At 44.7% G+C, this 17,594-nt stretch overlaps 1 non-coding gene across 1 annotated transcript; it reads right to left on the bottom strand.

Moving 5' to 3' along the window:
• Positions 1-2,048: 2,048 nt before the first annotated feature.
• On the bottom strand, positions 2,049-2,138 carry Trnay-gua (transfer RNA tyrosine (anticodon GUA)). Its single transcript is given in 2 exon segments — positions 2,049-2,084; positions 2,102-2,138. It is a non-coding gene; the product is annotated as a tRNA-Tyr (tRNA).
• Positions 2,139-17,594: the final 15,456 nt, after the last annotated feature.

Below are 17,594 nucleotides of genomic sequence, written 5' to 3'. Positions count from 1 at the left end.
TTCTCTCGTTAACTGCGTATTTTGAAACCATTTAAAGTGCAAAAAAGCACTAAAATGATGCCGAAATTAATTATTTCGCATCACATTTCGATGTGTCCATATGGTGATGGAAAATCGGTTCTCTCTCTCGTGTAAAAGGCAGATGCTCCAGTTCGAAACTGGTCGTTGGATTTTAACATAACAATAAGTGTCAGTTATTGTACTAGTGACATCGTTTTTCACTATAGAACTGCGAGATTTTTTTTTTTTTTCGTTCAGTTTCAAACCGAAAACTTGCATTTTTTTTCTCTGATATGTCAAAGTAAACCTGGATTTTTATTTTTTTGATCTTTGATTTTTATTTTCTAAATTTTTAGTTTGTATTTTTTATGTATTTGTTGACTTAATCTTATTTATTTATTGAATTTATTTCTTTTAATGCTATTTATACTTTTGTTGCCATTATTTTATTTTTTATTCATTTTTACTCTTGCAAGAAATCCTGTGGTAGAACGTCATCAATGAAGATTTCACAGATTCCTCTTCATAGGTGAAATCGTATCTTACATGTAATCATCGACATTAGTAAATTAAAGCTGCCGATTTTCGGACGTTTGAAAATGTAATGCCGGCCGGAGTGGCCGTGCGGTTCTAGGCGCTACTGTCTGGAACCGCGTGACCGCTACGGTCGCAGGTTCGAATCCTGCCTCGGCCATGGATGTGTGTGATTTCCTTAGGTTAGTTAGATTTAAGTAGTTCTAAGTTCTAGGGGACTGATGACCACAGCAGTTAAGTCCCATAGTGCTCAGAGCATTAGAACCATTTGAAAATGTAATTTCGTTCACAATATGACCGGTCCAGTAATACTGCACAGAAGACTGGCAACAAGTAATCGGCAAGCGCCATCCTGTTGCAATCTACGTTTATAAGTTGATGTCAGTGAACTAATGACGTCAGTATAGCTCCGTTGTATTCACCAAGGTAAGGTCAGACCTATTACTGATTTGAATATCGTAGGACTTTATGAGAGAAGGCAACATTGTACTTCTGTGACCTTTACATTGGCTCAGATATTAAGCAACATATGTGCAGTTTAATATGAACGGCACAAAACTGTGCAGACGATATTTTTCGGAGAGATAAACGTGCCACAAGACGAGTAAAACCTGTAAACTTCCAACTGATGGATCTCCTCCTGATTATTTCATCTCGACATGCGTCACACCCACTTCGTAGTCAGTAATCTCTGTGTAGACACATAAAATTTCTGTGTTCATCACATTTTCGGATTTTCCATAAATTTCTCTCCTCGCCTGTTCATTGTAATGCGCCCTCATTTTATATATTCGTTCTCAACCTACTTTTTATCATGTTTCCTCAGCTCCGTATTTCAGACGGTTCTAGATTATTGTTTCCACTTTTACCCAAGGTCAACGCTTCAATTTCACACAATGTTTTAGTACAAACGTTGATTTAGAAACAACTTTCTCAGATCTATTTCGATACTTGCCGTCTTTTAAGTAATCTGTCTTTGCCCCTTATACATCCAATGTATCCCAAATGTCAGCTATCGGAACCCTTGTCCTACTTACAAGCGAAATTTGAGCAGCGGCGACAAGCTGCAAGAGACGGTCCCCGAAAGGATAAGGAACAAGTGTGATCAGACGAACATACGTCTCTAAATATGTGGTTTCCGTAATAAAAACCATTTTATTACCTGCAGGAGTGGAAAATGCAAGATAAATCCATTTAATGTTGGTTTTCACGAAGTATCGCCGTTGGTGAATATACCACTCACGTCGATTAAACGCGTCAGTGGAACCCACACGCATATGGCGGTGAATTTCTGTGTTGCTGTGCGGAGATATGAATCGTGAACACATTTGTATATCTTGCCCGAAGTATCAAGTTTGAACAGCAATTGTTAAAATAAGATGACATCAGTCACATAAATTTCAAGGATTACTTAATAGACTATGTTTCTGAAATGTGTTTTGAATTTAATGTAAATTTGCCCTGCTTCTCACGAAAGGCATACATTAAGTCGTCATTCAAGTAAATTAAAATATTCCTTCGGGACGGATTTGAACCAGCGACCTATGGATATCTGCTCTGTTCTCCACTACAGTCCACCGCTCTACCAACTGAGCTACCGAAGGGGCAAAGATAGTGTGCGGCTGATCTGGTACACACCGAGAACTAATTACGGCGCTCTCTTTTTGTCTTGGTTGAAGGTCGTTTTCCCTGGTTGCAAACAGTGGGAAAGCATATCGCAGAAGTCAATTTATATTAACACGCGAGTGCAGTTCATTTGTAATTCATACAGACGGTCCACGTAATAAAGACGTCCATCAGACAGTAAAGCTTTACACTGCATCCTAAGTGCAAGCTATGTATTATCTGTATAATGACTCACTGGGCTAACAATAACACCGTTTACAGCACATTTCATTGGTTAACACCATGTGGTTTCATACCAGAGGGTTGCTCTGTTCTCCAGAACGGAAACGGTATTGTGCAATACACACCACATGTTCGTTATCCCAGCTCTAGTATCTGAGTACTTTCTGTGGAATACATTGCGTGCGTTACTGAAATTACTTCAGGCGGTAGGGTTGGGCAGGAAGTCGGTCGTGGGGTCCAGTGTTCGGTTCTTGGCGGCGCGGGGTTGGCATTTTGTTAGTGATTTAGGATGAGCTTCAAAATATGTTTTATCATCGGCATTTCAGATAGGAGGGAAGAGAGAACCGCAATGATGCCTTTCCAGACTTCTTTTACCGTTGTTCAGAGTGTAGGCCACTATATTTGGAGATTCTCGATTCGATTAATTCCTTTTGGAGATTCTCCATGTCCACAGTAAGTATCTCTCCACACGAATATCACTTGCCATAACCCCCTATCTATCAAGTGCAACAGATACCAGGATTTTAATAACAATAAAATATTTTAACGTATTTTGTTTACTTATGTATTTAGTACATTGTGTTATCGTAACTGACAAGAATTTGCAATTCAGAGGAATACATTATCTGAAAAGCACTCGTTCGAAAATGGAAGTGATGACTGGGTGTTGTGTGCTGTCCTTAGGTTAGTTAGGTTTAAGTAGTTCTACGTTCTAGGGGACTGATGACCGTAGATGTTAAGTCCCATAGTGCTCAGAGCCATTTGAACCATTTTTGGAAATGGAAGAAGCGTATGTGATGTCCAATACAAATTTTCAGAATTCAGACAACTGCAATTTTGGATTCAGTGCTAGCTAGACGCTGATTCTTTCGGTCGTCATTGTTATCGTTCTGCTTAGTGGTGGATGATTCCCTGTTTGCCTTGCCTCATTCAACGTTCTGTGTTTTCCGGTTCCATTTGTGGACTCACAAACTGTCTTTTGTATGTTAGTGGTAGCCTGTGAAGAGTCGCCTATACCTGCACTGAATGGTTTCTGCTGCAGGTCATGCGGCAAACCCTGGACCTCCGGCGAGCAACTGAAAACTGTGCAGTGTTAAATATAGCTTGTAATTTTTCAGAATTCCTTGCCGTTTTCGAGACCCTTAGTTCCCACGGCACATTGTTTTTCGTAAGTTGGAAGCTTATTTGTGTAAAAATATAAAAAGTAAACAGTTTTTTGGATGGAAGGGAAGGGCAGGGGGACGGGTCGTGGTGCCCTGAAAGATGGGCGAAACTATTAATTACGAGCAAAGAGTTTCGAAGTTCCAATCCCAACAACGTAACACTTTCCAAATAACCCCTGTCTTACATGATTAATAATTCTTGCTGAATTTGTGCTACGTAAGAGTTAGAGAAGAGGAGTTTGTGGCACAACTTGACTAGAAGAAGGGATCGGTTGGTAGGACATGTTCTGAGGCATCAAGGGATCACCAATTTAGTATTGGAGGGCAGAGTGGAGGGTAAAAATCGTAGAGGGGGACCAAGAGATGAATACACTAAGCAGCTTCAGAAGGATGTAGGCTGCAGTACGTACTGGGAGATGAAGAAGCTTGCACAGGATAGAGTAGCATGGAGAGCTGCATCAAACCAGTCTCAGGACTGAAGACCACAACAACAAGAGTTAGAGTGTTAAACTAAGATTCCAAACTCTGAAAAAGTGTATTCATAACTCCTTTTACAAATAAGAGGACATATTAAAATTTTTTTCTAGCCTTATGCTTTACTGTTCTTAGCTGTGTTGTAGTACGACAAGATTGGATAATAAGCGAGAACAGGACTACCGGCAAGAGTTCACAACGAAGTGGACTTTGCTTAATGATAACACCATAGGCGAGCAGGAATGTTTGCGCGTGATAAGTGCCGAGGTTAAGGTCTCTTACTGTCTGTTATTACAAGGACAATGGAACGAATGATACGATTTGTATTAATTTACTGAAATTAAAACTTGAGAAGAAAAACATTGAAATAAAAAACTGGGCGGTTTTCTCTTAACTACTTAAAAATGATACGAGTGTTGAAAATTCGCTACTTCGTTAGCGTACCCTTACCTATTAAAATCGCGTTGGATCCAACGTATACAGTAGTATCTGCGTAATACATACGACTCAGTAATAATATTGTTTTTATAGTTTTGTTAAATATCGTTGTCCCTATTGTGAGGTAGCGGGCGAGTCGTCGCGCCCTGAAAATATTCCAAGATCGGAGGAAGCAGTGGCCGCACGGGCCGCTCGGCCGGCCGGGGCCCGGCAGCAACCACGTGGTGCCGAACGTTAGCCGGACGAGAGGGGCAGCCCCAGCGCGTGGTCCATCGAGCACGTGGCTGGCAATTCCTCGGTGACGCTGTGCGCCGGCAGGGCCAAAGATGGCGGACTTTGTGAAACCATCATGGCAGACATTTCGCAGTTCGTATAGAAATCAATAGTAGCCAGATGAATCATGACACCTGAAAAAGAAACATGTCCATTACCATTATTTGCACGACGATTCTGATGGTGTAATCATATTTTCAATAGCTTTATTAGTTTAAAGTTTAGTATCTGACAGTAAATTATACAAGTAACACGCAGCAACGAATTTACAAAATATAAACGCTTCATCCGATTAGTGTAAACCTAAATTGGTATGAATTACAGGCATGTAACTTGAATAGTACATGAGTAATCGGAGGTCAAAGTAGCCCATTACTATCGATCGCGTCAGGCCATAAGTACTCCACAGTTACACGAAAAAACGGTAGCAGTATGCTTATAAATATATTTATTCATCTATGTCTTTGTTCATATCCGATGTATACTATTCATGAAGAAATTAGTTCAATATTTACTGTGTTCTAGAAAGCACAGAGACATTGGGCTACTGGCCTACCTTTTGTTCTATTCCTTTGATATATGTTTAATTAATATTTTTATGTATCTGATAATGTGTGTTATGGTGTGTTTATGGTCCAGCCGTAGGAATACGAGGTGCGGCTAGAAAAAAACCGGACTGATGCTGGAAAAACATTTATTTACAATTATTTACAATTTCATGTTATCTCCTTCAATGTACTCTCCTCCTCGGTCTCTACACCGCTTCATACGAATTTTCCACTGTTCACAGCAATGCTGCAGATCATTTTCGGTAAGTCCATACATTACTTCCCTCGCTTTTTCTTTTACTGCTTCAATAGTCTCAAATCTACACTCCTGGAAATGGAAAAAACAACACATTGACACCGGTGTGTCAGACCCACCATACTTGCTCCGGACACTGTGAGAGGGCTGTACAAGCAATGATCACACGCACGGCACAGCGGACACACCAGGAACCGCGGTGTTGGCCGTCGAATGGCGCTAGCTGCGCAGCATTTGTGCACCGCCGCCGTCAGTGTCAGCCAGTTTGCGGTGGCATACGGAGCTCCATCGCAGTCTTTAACACTGGTAGCATGCCGCGACAGCGTGGACGTGAACCGTATGTGCAGTTGACGGACTTTGAGCGAGGGCGTATAGTGGGCATGCGGGAGGCCGGGTGGACGTACCGCCGAATTGCTCAACACGTGGGGGCGTGAGGTCTCCACAGTACATCGATGTTGTCGCCAGTGGTCGGCGGAAGGTGCACGTGCCCGTCGACCTGGGACCGGACCGCAGCGACGCACGGATGCACGCCAAGACCGTAGGATCCTACGCAGTGCCGTAGGGGACCGCACCGCCACTTCCCAGCAAATTAGGGACACTGTTGCTCCTGGGGTATCGGCGAGGACCATTCGCAACCGTCTCCATGAAGCTGGGCTACGGTCCCGCACACCGTTAGGCCGTCTTCCGCTCACGCCCCAACATCGTGCAGGCCGCCTCCAGTGGTGTCGCGACAGGCGTGAATGGAGGGACGAATGGAGACGTATCGTCTTCAGCGATGAGAGTCGCTTCTGCCTTGGTGCCAATGATGGTCGTATGCGTGTTTGGCGCCGTGCAGGTGAGCGCCACAATCAGGACTGCATACGACCGAGGCACACAGGGCCAACACCCGGCATCATGGTGTGGGGAGCGATCTCCTACACTGGCCGTACACCACTGGTGATCGTCGAGGGGACACTGAATAGTGCACGGTACATCCAAACCGTCATCGAACCCATCGTTCTACCATTCCTAGACCGGCAAGGGAACTTGCTGTTCCAACAGGACAATGCACGTCCGCATGTATCCCGTGCCACCCAACGTGCTCTAGAAGGTGTAAGTCAACTACCCTGGCCAGCAAGATCTCCGGATCTGTCCCCCATTGAGCATGTTTGGGACTGGATGAAGCGTCGTCTCACGCGGTCTGCACGTCCAGCACGAACGCTGGTCCAACTGAGGCGCCAGGTGGAAATGGCATGGCAAGCCGTTCCACAGGACTACATCCAGCATCTCTATGATCGTCTCCATGGGAGAATAGCAGCCTGCATTGCTGCGAAAGGTGGATATACACTGTACTAGTGCCGACATTGTGCATGCTCTGTTGCCTGTGTCTATGTGCCTGTGGTTCTGTTAGTGTGATCATGTGATGTATCTGACCCCAGGAATGTGTCAGTAAAGTTTTCCCTTCCTGGGACAATGAATTCACGGTGTTCTTATTTCAATTTCCAGGAGTGTAGTTCCTTTCAAAGCTGACTTGACTTTAGGGAAAAGAAAAAAGTCACAGGGGGCCAAATCAGGTGAGTAGGCTGGATGATCTAAGATGGGAATGTTGTGTTTTGCCAAAAACGTCTTCACTGACAACGCACTGTGAGCTGGGGCATTGTCTTGGTGAAGGATCCATGACTTTTTTCTCCACAAATCGTTCCGTTTTCTCCGTACTCGCTCACGTAGGGTAGCCAGGACGCTAATGTAGTAATGCTGATTCACTGTTTGTCCCTCTGGTACCCAATCAATGCGCACAATCCCTTTGATGTCAAAAAAAAAAAAACAATCATCATTGCCTTGAATTTCGATTTTGACATTCGTGCTTTTTTTTTGTCGTGGAGAACCAGGAGTTTTCCAATGCATCGATTGGCGTTTAGTTTCGGGATCGTAAGTAAAAAACCACGATTCATCGCAAGTAATAACATTTTGTAAGAAGGTGGGATCACTTTCAATGTTTTCCAGGGTGTCAGAACAAATCATTCTTCGGCGTTCCTTCTGTTCAATTGTGAGACACTTTGGAACCATTTTTGAACACACTTTGTTCATGTTGAAACTTTCATGAAGAATCTGCCTAACACTTTCCTTGTCAACTCCTGTTAACTCAGACACTGCTCTGATTGTTAAACGGCGATCTTGTCGAACAAGTTTACCGATTTTTTCAATGTTTGCATCAGTTTTTGCTGACAATGGTCTGCCAGTGCGAGTTTCATCACTGGTGTCTTCGCGTCCATCTTTAAATCGTTTAAACCACTCAAACACTTGTGTTCGCGATAAACAATCATCGCCGTACACTTGTTGTAACATTACAAACGTTTCACTTGCAGATTTTCCTAGTCTGAAACAAAATTTGATGTTAACACGCTGTTCTTTCTGTACACTCAACATTTTCCGACGCACAGACAAAACGTCAACTACTTAAAACAGACGCCACGGGCAGACTGAGTGCAGGAGGCAGATGAAACTCGAGCAGTAGGCGGAGCGAGAGTCACGTGACAGGCCACCCGACTTTCAGCCTTATTGCATTCGTTTTATTGTTTCACCAGTACTAGTCCGGTTTTTTTCTAGCCACACCTCGTATTTATTTAATTTCAAGTTATTTAAATGTAGCTCCAGTATTTCATATGTGTTTAAATATGTTTGTGAGTGTACGTTGGATTGAAGACATGAATGGAGAGCGCTCATGAATGGAGAGACTGTATGGCAGTGGGGAGGAGCATCGTTTCCGGGGAGGACACGGGGGAGTTGTGGACGGTAAGGCACAGGACACGGGAGTGAGTGCTGGACGCGGACAATGCAGCGCGACGGACGCACAGTCGGCGGAAAGACTTGGACAGTGGAGGAGTTTGCGCGTGGTCGCGGAGGACAGAAATATTTCGGAGTGCCGGCCTGTGCTCTTGTGTAATTTCCGTGGCTTCTGCTGTGAAGTCGTAGTATGTGTTCAGAAGTGAATATCTCGCAAGCTGTGTTGTTCATAACTAATTACGTGAAGTAGGAATCTATTGTTTCCCTGTTATTCAACCTATATTTTATTTAACTGCTGGATCATCCACACCAATAAGTATTTTGCAGAAATATACCGCATTGTCAAAAGTACTTCTACTATCGTACTCATCATTTAAACTCGTTAAGATAGTACCTGCAGATTTTATTTAATTGCAGTGTTTCATTTATAAATTTATATGTTACTTTCATAATTCGCAATTGCCGAGTGATAGAAACCTTCGACCATTCAATTCATGTGTGCATTGTTATCGTATACTGTAGACTCAGCAGTATTTGGCCCGTAATGCGGCAACTACGTATCCCAGCCCCTAGACAACGGAACCAGCCAAAACATTTAATGTTTCAGTTCTGAGTCGGAGGGTGCGTAGTAGTTTGAATGCCCGCACTACCATATAGCTGTTACAGGATGGCGCCCCAATGTTATTTTTATTTTATTTATTTACTCGTTCGGCATCACAGAGGCATAATTTACAATATTCTTTTCACTATATACTAAAAAAGAAAACAATATAATTCTACACTATATTATGTTTTTGAGCCACTCTATGGCTGAGTCACTGAGTCTACGTATGTCCATGAGTTCACCACCATAGCCATACACTTTGCACACGAGTAGATGGTCCATTGTCTGTATTTCACCGCACTCACATACAGCGCTGTCTGCCAGGCCCCACTTGTTCATCAGGTGTTTACATCTCCCAACACTCGTTCTGACCCGGTTTAGAGCTGTCCACACTCTTCTTGGTAGGTTGAAGCCATCAATCTTCTTGTTCGGATCGTGTACTAAATTTTTGTTCTTAAATTCACTTGCCGACCATAATTCGTTCCAGGCCGTTCTCGGCTCAAAGGCTTGTAGTTCTTCACCGATTTTCCAAAAGGGTGATCTGGATTTAAGCCTGTTTGTCGGTGTCAAATCTTGGTGGATAGGGAGGTCCGGGTTGTCTATAATTTTCCTGTAGGTTTTTAGGGCTAGCTGTGATCGCCTGATTTCTGGAGGCTCTATGTTCGCTAGTACAGGAAGCCATGCACAGGGGGTGGCCATGAGTGTTCCCGAGATTATTCGCATTGTCTCCCTCAGCTGGACATCCACTTTAGATACGTGTGCACTTCTCCTCCAGACTGATGAACAGTATTCAGCTACACTGTAGACAAGGGCTAGTGCTGAAGTTCTCAAAGTGCTCGCTCCACATCCCCATGTTGTTCCAGCCAGTTTTGAAAGGATAGCATTGCGGGATTTTAGTTTTTGCTTTGTGTCTTCGAGGTGTGAGCTGTACTTTAGGGTCCGGTCTAGTTTCACTCCCAAATATTTAGGCTTATCCTCATGTCTTATGCTTTGGCCATTCGAAAAGATCTGTAATTTTCTGTGTGTCACTCTGTTGTTGAGGTGCATTATAGTGCTGGTTGTTTTGTTGGGGTTGGGAAGTAGTTGCCACTTGGAGTAATAGGTGTTCAGGACTTCAAGGTCTGCATTCAGTGTTTCGTCGAGATCGTTGTAGTTTTTACTCTGATACGCGATGGCCGGTCATCTGCATATGCAAATTTGTGTGATTTAGTTTCTGGCAAGTCAGCTATATATATATTGAAGAGAGCGGGTGCTAGTGCCAAACCCTGTGGCAGACCATTATTCAGAACCATGCTCTTACTGTTCGTGTCATGGAGTGAGACCTTGATTTTCCTGTGCGTTAGTATGTTCTTGAGTAGTTTGTAAGTCTGCTTGCAATTTATGATTCTAGTTAGCTTAAGCAGTAACCCTTCAATCCATACTGTGTCGTAAGCTGATGTGAGGTCTATGAGGACCAGGCCAGTTTTCATGTTGTTCTGGAAGCCTTTCTCAATATAGGTTGTGAGGGACAGCACTTGATCGCAGCAGTTTCTACCTGCTCGGAAACCCGCTTGGTAAGTTGGGAGGTTGGCTTCGATGTATGGAGTTAATCTAGTCAGCAATATTCTCTCCAATAATTTATAGGACGTACATAGCAGGGATATTGGTCTGTAATTCCTAGGATTATCTCCAGTCTTTCCGGGTTTCAGCACTGCGATGACTTTTGTTTCTTTCCATTCCTTAGGCACAATCCCCGTGCTTATGCATTCCGTACAATGTTTGGCCAGCCAGCTTCTTCCTAAAGTTCCCAATTCCTTTAAGAATTCTGGTAGGATGTTGTCAGGTCCGGCTGCTTTTCCTGTCTTCATTAGCTTCAAGGCCTGGGACATCTCCATCGTGTAGTAAACATGAATTTACTGAACTTTTTACTGAATGATATTAACAAAGCGACCTCTGAACAGATGTTTGCCTGGATGACGGTATACCAAGACACGAGCCCCTATTTGGTGTAAAAGGAATGTGATTCATCCTACCAGATGATACATTTCTGTTGATCATCGCCCGATCCCGATGACCCCTTGCACACTGCAAACGCGATTGACGCCGTCCTTGGGTGAACACGTGAACACGTAGGGGTCATCTGCTGCGGAGTCCCATTTTCGACAATGTACGCCGAACAGCGAACACCGCAACGCTTGTGCACAGGTGACGGTTCAAAAATGGTTCAAATGGCTCTGAGCACTATGCGACTTAACATCTGTGGTCATCAGTCCCCTAGAACTTAGAACTACTTAAACCTAACTAACCTAAGGACATCACACGCATCAATGCCCGAGGCAAGATTCGGACCTGCGACCGTAGCGGTCACGCGGTTCCAGACTGAAGCGCCTAGAACCGCACGGCCACACTGGCCGGCTCACAGGTGACGGAATTCGCTTAAATTATGGGCCGGTCATTTACGTACACGGAGCTGGTGCCAGATAGTGTGCCAGACTTGTTCGACTGGGCTCAGATCAGGCGAATTTAGCGACCAAGGCGTCGGCGTGACTTCAGCCATGCTCCTCAAAACCCTATAGGACGATTCTGGGCTTGTGAGACGGACAGATATGTTTCTTCGAAGATGCCATCGCCGTCGGAGAAGACATCAAACATGGAGGGCAGCAGGTGGCCCGCAATAATGTTTACATAGTCGACATCTCTCATGGTGCATTCATTTACTTCCACAGGTCCCAAAGAATCCCAGGTAAATGTCCCCCTTAGCGTAATACTGCCCTCACTGGACTGCGTCCGTTCGAGCAGCTGTTCGCCTGAATAAACCCGCATCAAGAGACGACTGTCGACCAGGTGTAACAAGGAACACGATTCACCGGACCAGGCATCAGGTTTCTACTGAACCATCGACCAATCTCGATAATCTCGTGCCCACCGTAGCCGTAACTGCCGATGTCGCTGGCTCGACATTGGAACACATAGCTGCGGAGCAACAATGGGCGCTGAACAGTGAGCGCCGAAACTCTTATGCCTGCACCTCCATTGCACGCTGTCGCGAGAACTGCCACAGATCGCGGCCTATCCTGATTTACAAACCGGGGGAAGATTTCGTCCTACTCTTTGCGTGATGAGGCGTGGGCGTCCAGTGCCTTGTCACCTGACCGAGCGAGGTGGCGCAGTGGTTAGCACACTGGACTCGCATTCGGGAGGACGACGGTTCAATCCCGCGTCCGGTCATCCTGATTTAGGTTTTCCGTGATTTCCCTAAATCGACCCAGGCAAATGCCAGGATGGTTCCTTTGAAAGGGCACGGCTGACTTCCTTCCCCGTCCTTCCCTGATCCGATGAGACCGATGACCTCGCTGTTTGGTCTCTTCTCCCAAAGAACTCGCCTGCTCGTGGCTTCAATGTCCTTCAACCATTTTCCGTAGATGCTCACGATACTAGCATTCACACAACCGACTAGTTTTGCCGTTCCAAGATGCTCGTTCCAAGGCGCTTGGCATAACACTCAGCCCTTTGTCAAAGTCGCTTATGCCAGTGTATTCCCCCGTTGGCGACCCTTACCATCGCTAGAATGATTCTCCAATCGTCTCTGTTCCTCTTATATACTTTTCGTACCACGCCAAATAACCGCAACACCACCACGCGGAAGCCGGCCGGTATGGCCGAGCGGTTCTAGGCGCTTTAGTCTGGAACCGCGCGACCGCTACGGTCGCAGGTTCGAATCCTGCCTCGGGCATGGATGTGTGTGATGTGCTTAGGTTAGTTAGGTTTAAGTAGTTCTAAGTTCTAGGGGACTGATGACCTCAGAAGTTAATTCCCATAGTGCTCTGAGCCATTTTAACCATTTGAACCACTACGCGGCATTGTATCTCGCGGTTGGCAGTGGTCTTAATGTTTTGGCTTGCCATTGCAGTTTCTTTACTGTAGATACCGAAGCTGCTATATGCTGTGAAAGCGCCGGCCGCGGTGGTCTAGCGGTTCTAGACGCTCAGTCCGGAACCGCGCGACTGCTACGGTCGCAGGTTCGAATCCTGCCTCGGACATGGATGTGTGTGATGTCCTTAGGTTTGTTAGGTTTAAGTAGTTCTAAGTTCTAGGGGACTGATGACCACAGATGTTAAGTCCCATAGTGCTCAGAACCATTTGAACCATTTTTTTTTGCTGTGAAAGCGATTATACTAATCCTATGAAATGTACTGAGAAGCAGTGCGAGATATGCTTGAATCGGTGTCTTATTCTTATATCAAGATATGCAACACGCTTCTAATCAAAGGACCAGATGAAATTAAGCTAGAAGTAAATTTTTGAATTGTTTGATTAAGTGCATACTATCTGCTCGGACTACGTGAAAAAGTATTTGTCGATAAGATATTCGTAACCCTTTCTTTTCCTTTTCTTAATTGGTATCTTTGACTGCTGAGGCATCTCGAAGTACTCTGCGCACGGATTCCTAAAACACGCACGAATTTGCTCTGCGTCGCTTGCCTCTGTCACGACCTCTACGACTTTTGGTGTTGAGCTACCGCCTGTATGGCGGCTGACGTCATAGCAGCCTTCGATAAAGCGTCGACTGTTGGAGGGGGGGGGGGGAGGGGGTTGCCGTGTTATAAGGGCCATTTATCACCTGCGTGGCGGCGTGACCAGACTGCGAACGGCTGCAGCGTCCTCTGCGGCCTGAGATTGCAGACGGCGGCGGGCATTGGCGAGGCGCAGGGCGATATTAATTGTGGCTGCTGCTGCTGCTGCTGCTAGCGAGGGACAATGCGGGCGGACGCCCCAGGCGGGGCTTAAAGACGAGCGCCGCCTCACGGGTCGCAGCAGCGCCTCTGCCTGCCTCCCAAGGCTGTGGCCCAAAAACTGTTCGTCTGCAGCCAGCCTCTCTATCACCCCAGACCCCAGAAAATAATATACGACGCGACTTCGAAAATACATACTGTGATATCTGTTAGATACACGAGGGCTGTTCGGAAAGTAATGAGCGATCGGTCGCGAAATGGAAAACAGCGAAAATCAAAACCGTTTTATCTGCAACAGTGAAATGAGTCTAGGAGTCTACTGGGGCACATTTGTATGTGGCACCGGAATATGATAAACGATGTACACTACTGGCCATTAAAATTCCTACACCACGAAGATAACGTGCTACAGACGCGAAATTTAACCGATAGGAAGAAGATGCTGTGATATGCGAATGATTAGCTTTTCAGAGCATTCACACAAGGTTGGCGCCGGTGGCGACACCTACAACGTGCTGACTTGAGGAAAGTTTCCAACCGATTTCTCATACACAAACGGCAGTTGACCGGCGTTGCCTGGTGGAACGTTGTTGTGATGCCTCGTGTAAGGAGGAGAAATGCGTACCATCACGTTTCCGACTTTGATAAATGTCGGATTGTAGCCTATCGCGATTGCGGTTTATCGTATCGCGACACTGCTGCTTGCGTTGGTCGAGATCCAATGACTGTTAGCAGAATATGCAATCGGTGGATTCAGGAGGGTAATACGGAATGCCGTGCTGGATCCCAACGGCCTCGTATCACTAGCAGTCGAGATGACAGGCATCTTATCCGCATGGCTGTAACGGATCGTGCAGTCACGTCTCGATCCCTGAGTCAACAGATGGGGACGTTTGCAAGACAACAATCATTTGCACGAAAAGTTCGATAACGTTTGCAGCAGCATGGACTATCAGCTCGGAGACCATGGCTGCGGTTACCCTTGACGCTGCATCACAGACACGAGCGCCTGCGATGGTGTACTCAACGACGAACCTGGGTGCACGAATGGCGAAACGTCATTTTTTCGGATGAATCCAGATTCTGTTTACAGCATCATGATGGTCGCATCCCTGTTTGGCGACATCGCGGTCAACACACATTGGATTCGTTTATTCGTCATCGCCATACTGGCGTATCACCCTGCGTGATGGTATGGGGTGCCATTGGTTACACGTCTCGGTCACCTCTTGTTCACATTGACGGCACTTTGAACAGTGGACGTTACATTTAAGATGCATTACGACCCGTGGCTCTACCCTTCATTCGATCCCTGCGAAACTCTACATTTCAGCAGGATAATGAACGACCGCATGTTGCAGGTCCTGTACGGGCCTTTCTGGATACGGAAAACATTCGACTGCTGCCTTGGCTAGCACATTCTCCAGATCTCTCACCAATTGAAAACGTCTGGTCAATGGTGGCCGAGCAACTGGCTCGTCACAAAACGCCAGTCACTATTCTTGATGAACTGTGGTACCGTGTTGAAGCTGCATGGGCAGCTGTACCTGTACACGCCATCCAAGCTCTATTTGACTCAATCCCCAGGCGTATCAAGGCCGTTATTACGGCCAGAGGTGGTTTTTCTGGGTACTGATTTCTCAGGATCTATGCACCCAAATTGCGTGAAAATGTAATCACATGTCAGTTTTAGTATAATATATTTGTCCAATGAATACCCGTATATCATCTGCATTTCCTGTTGGTGTAGCGTTTTTAATGGCCAGTAGTGTATGTATCTGATAGGCTTTATAATGCGGATCGCTGTCTGTGCACGACCGCAGAGCCAAAGATACTGTTTCTGGTCTGAAATGGTAGTGTTGGAGTAAGACAGCACTGCGCATATAGTTGTAGGTAGCTGTCTGTGAGCGAAAGACGATGGAGTAGGCAGTTTTTGTGGTGCGCTCCGTGAAGCCACCGAGTGTTAGATTAATGTAGATACGTCAATATTGTCGAACATGGAAGCAGAAGCCTTTATGCAAGCAAGGTAAAAATGTTAAATAATTATGATTTTTGTTTTGCCAGCGCGTTAGTTTAGGTGAGTTGGCTGATAATTTGTAATTGTTGAGTAACCCCAGAATGTACGTAAACTGATTTGGAAAAGGAAGGCTAGTTAGATATTCCACTTTTGTAATGCTTCTAAGATTTGTCAACAGAGCTGTATGTAATTTGATGACTTTCATTTATGCTGAATTAGTGAGGCTAGATAATACTTGCCGTATAAATCTCATTGTTTGTGCATCAATTAGTAAGTATGATATATTATTCTAATCAATGTAACTTCAGTTGTAGATGTTTTTGAAAATAGAAACTTAACTTGCAATATAATTTTTGTTAAAAAAAAACTCATTGTTAGAAATTCACCACAATCAGTACCGCCTCTCTCTCCAGGTCATATGTTTTTCAAGGAAGTTCGATTTTTCATAAATTCGTGCCATGTGAAATTATTTTCTATCAACAGTCAGTCATATGAGATATCATTAAATACAGCCCTCGACAGGAAATGAGCTGAGACACAAGTCGGTTCTTGGAAGAACAACATTATAACAAATGAAAAGCACCAGTTTTCTTTTGTTCTACAGTATTAATTTTATTGTGTTAACCGGTTTACGGCTTACAAGGCCATCTTCAGACATTTACTGAGTATTGTCAACAAAGAAGTTACAATGTTTACAAACAACATTGGAAAAGAAGTAAAACGTCTAGACTGAAGCAGAAACATACAGGAAGTACGTCAAAGATGTTACTTACTGTATGTTTCTGCTTCAGTCTAGACGTGTTACTTCGCTTCCAGTGTGTTTGTAAGCATTGTAACTCATTTGGTGACAATACTCACTAAATGTCTGAAGATGGCCGTGTAAGCCGAAAACAGGTTAACACAATAAAAGTAATGTTGTAGAACAAAAGCCCGCATCTCGTGGTCGTGTGGTAGCGTTCTCGCTTCCCACGCCCGGGTTCCCGGGTTCGATTCCCGGCGGGGTCAGGGATTTTCTCTGCCTCGTGATGGCTGGGTGTTGTGTGCTGTCCTTAGGTTAGTTAGGTTTAAGTAGTTCTAAGTTCTAGGGGACTTATGACCACAGCAGTTGAGTCCCATAGTGCTCAGAGCCATTTGAACCATTTTTTGTAGAACAAAAGCAAACTGGTGCTTTTCATTTACCATACACAGTCGTCCAAGGAAACAGAGGAGATTAGGAAATTTCGTAATAAATATGTGAGTCCTTATCTTATTATTCCCCAAGATATCGCAAGTGCAGTCATCCTAGAAACAATTTTCTCAAAACAGTATTAAGGCAAATACCATGTGGGAAACATTATTTCTTTTGCTGACCTGATGGCATGCATTCAGATGCAGAAAAGGAAGCTACTGAGCATTTGGAATTTTTCAGCAATAATAAACGTGTTAGTACTGTGAACGAGGAGAAGAGAGTGGAACTCAGCCTGGGAGAAAGCAGTTGGGTACTCAAAGAAATTATCAACGTTATAAATGAGGGCCAACACCTCCATTTTAAACTCGTTTCGAGCAAACTCCATAAGCCATTTTAGCCGTAGGAACACTCGTGTCGCGGTGATTTCTGCCTTTGGAAAGAACTGGCGAATGTTTATGAAGAGCGGGAATGGGAAGAAAGAATTGCTACTGTGCCCCATTCAGGAACAGACACATGTGTGAGTTGAATATCGTATCATTGAGAGTAATGCACATCAGAATCTCTCTCTCTGCGAGCTCGCGAGCTTACATCTTAGAAAATGTGTTCTGAAAATTGTGTTCAGAGCACTGGTAATTGCAGACTGGAGATAGGGAAGGAGGAAAAAAAAACAATGCACAACGATTGTGATAAATAAGGAATACTTGTTTTTTGGTAGATCAAGGCTTCAGCTGTGGACAGAGTCATGTCAAAACTCCAAAAATAAAATGATCAATACGTCTTCCTTCTCGACCGTTTG

Source organism: Schistocerca nitens, chromosome 1, assembly GCF_023898315.1.
Source record: "Schistocerca nitens isolate TAMUIC-IGC-003100 chromosome 1, iqSchNite1.1, whole genome shotgun sequence".
NCBI classification, from domain to species: Eukaryota; Metazoa; Arthropoda; class Insecta; order Orthoptera; family Acrididae; genus Schistocerca; species Schistocerca nitens.
Note: the sequence above shows the minus strand (reverse complement) of the source record. Positions and strands in the feature narration are given on the sequence as shown.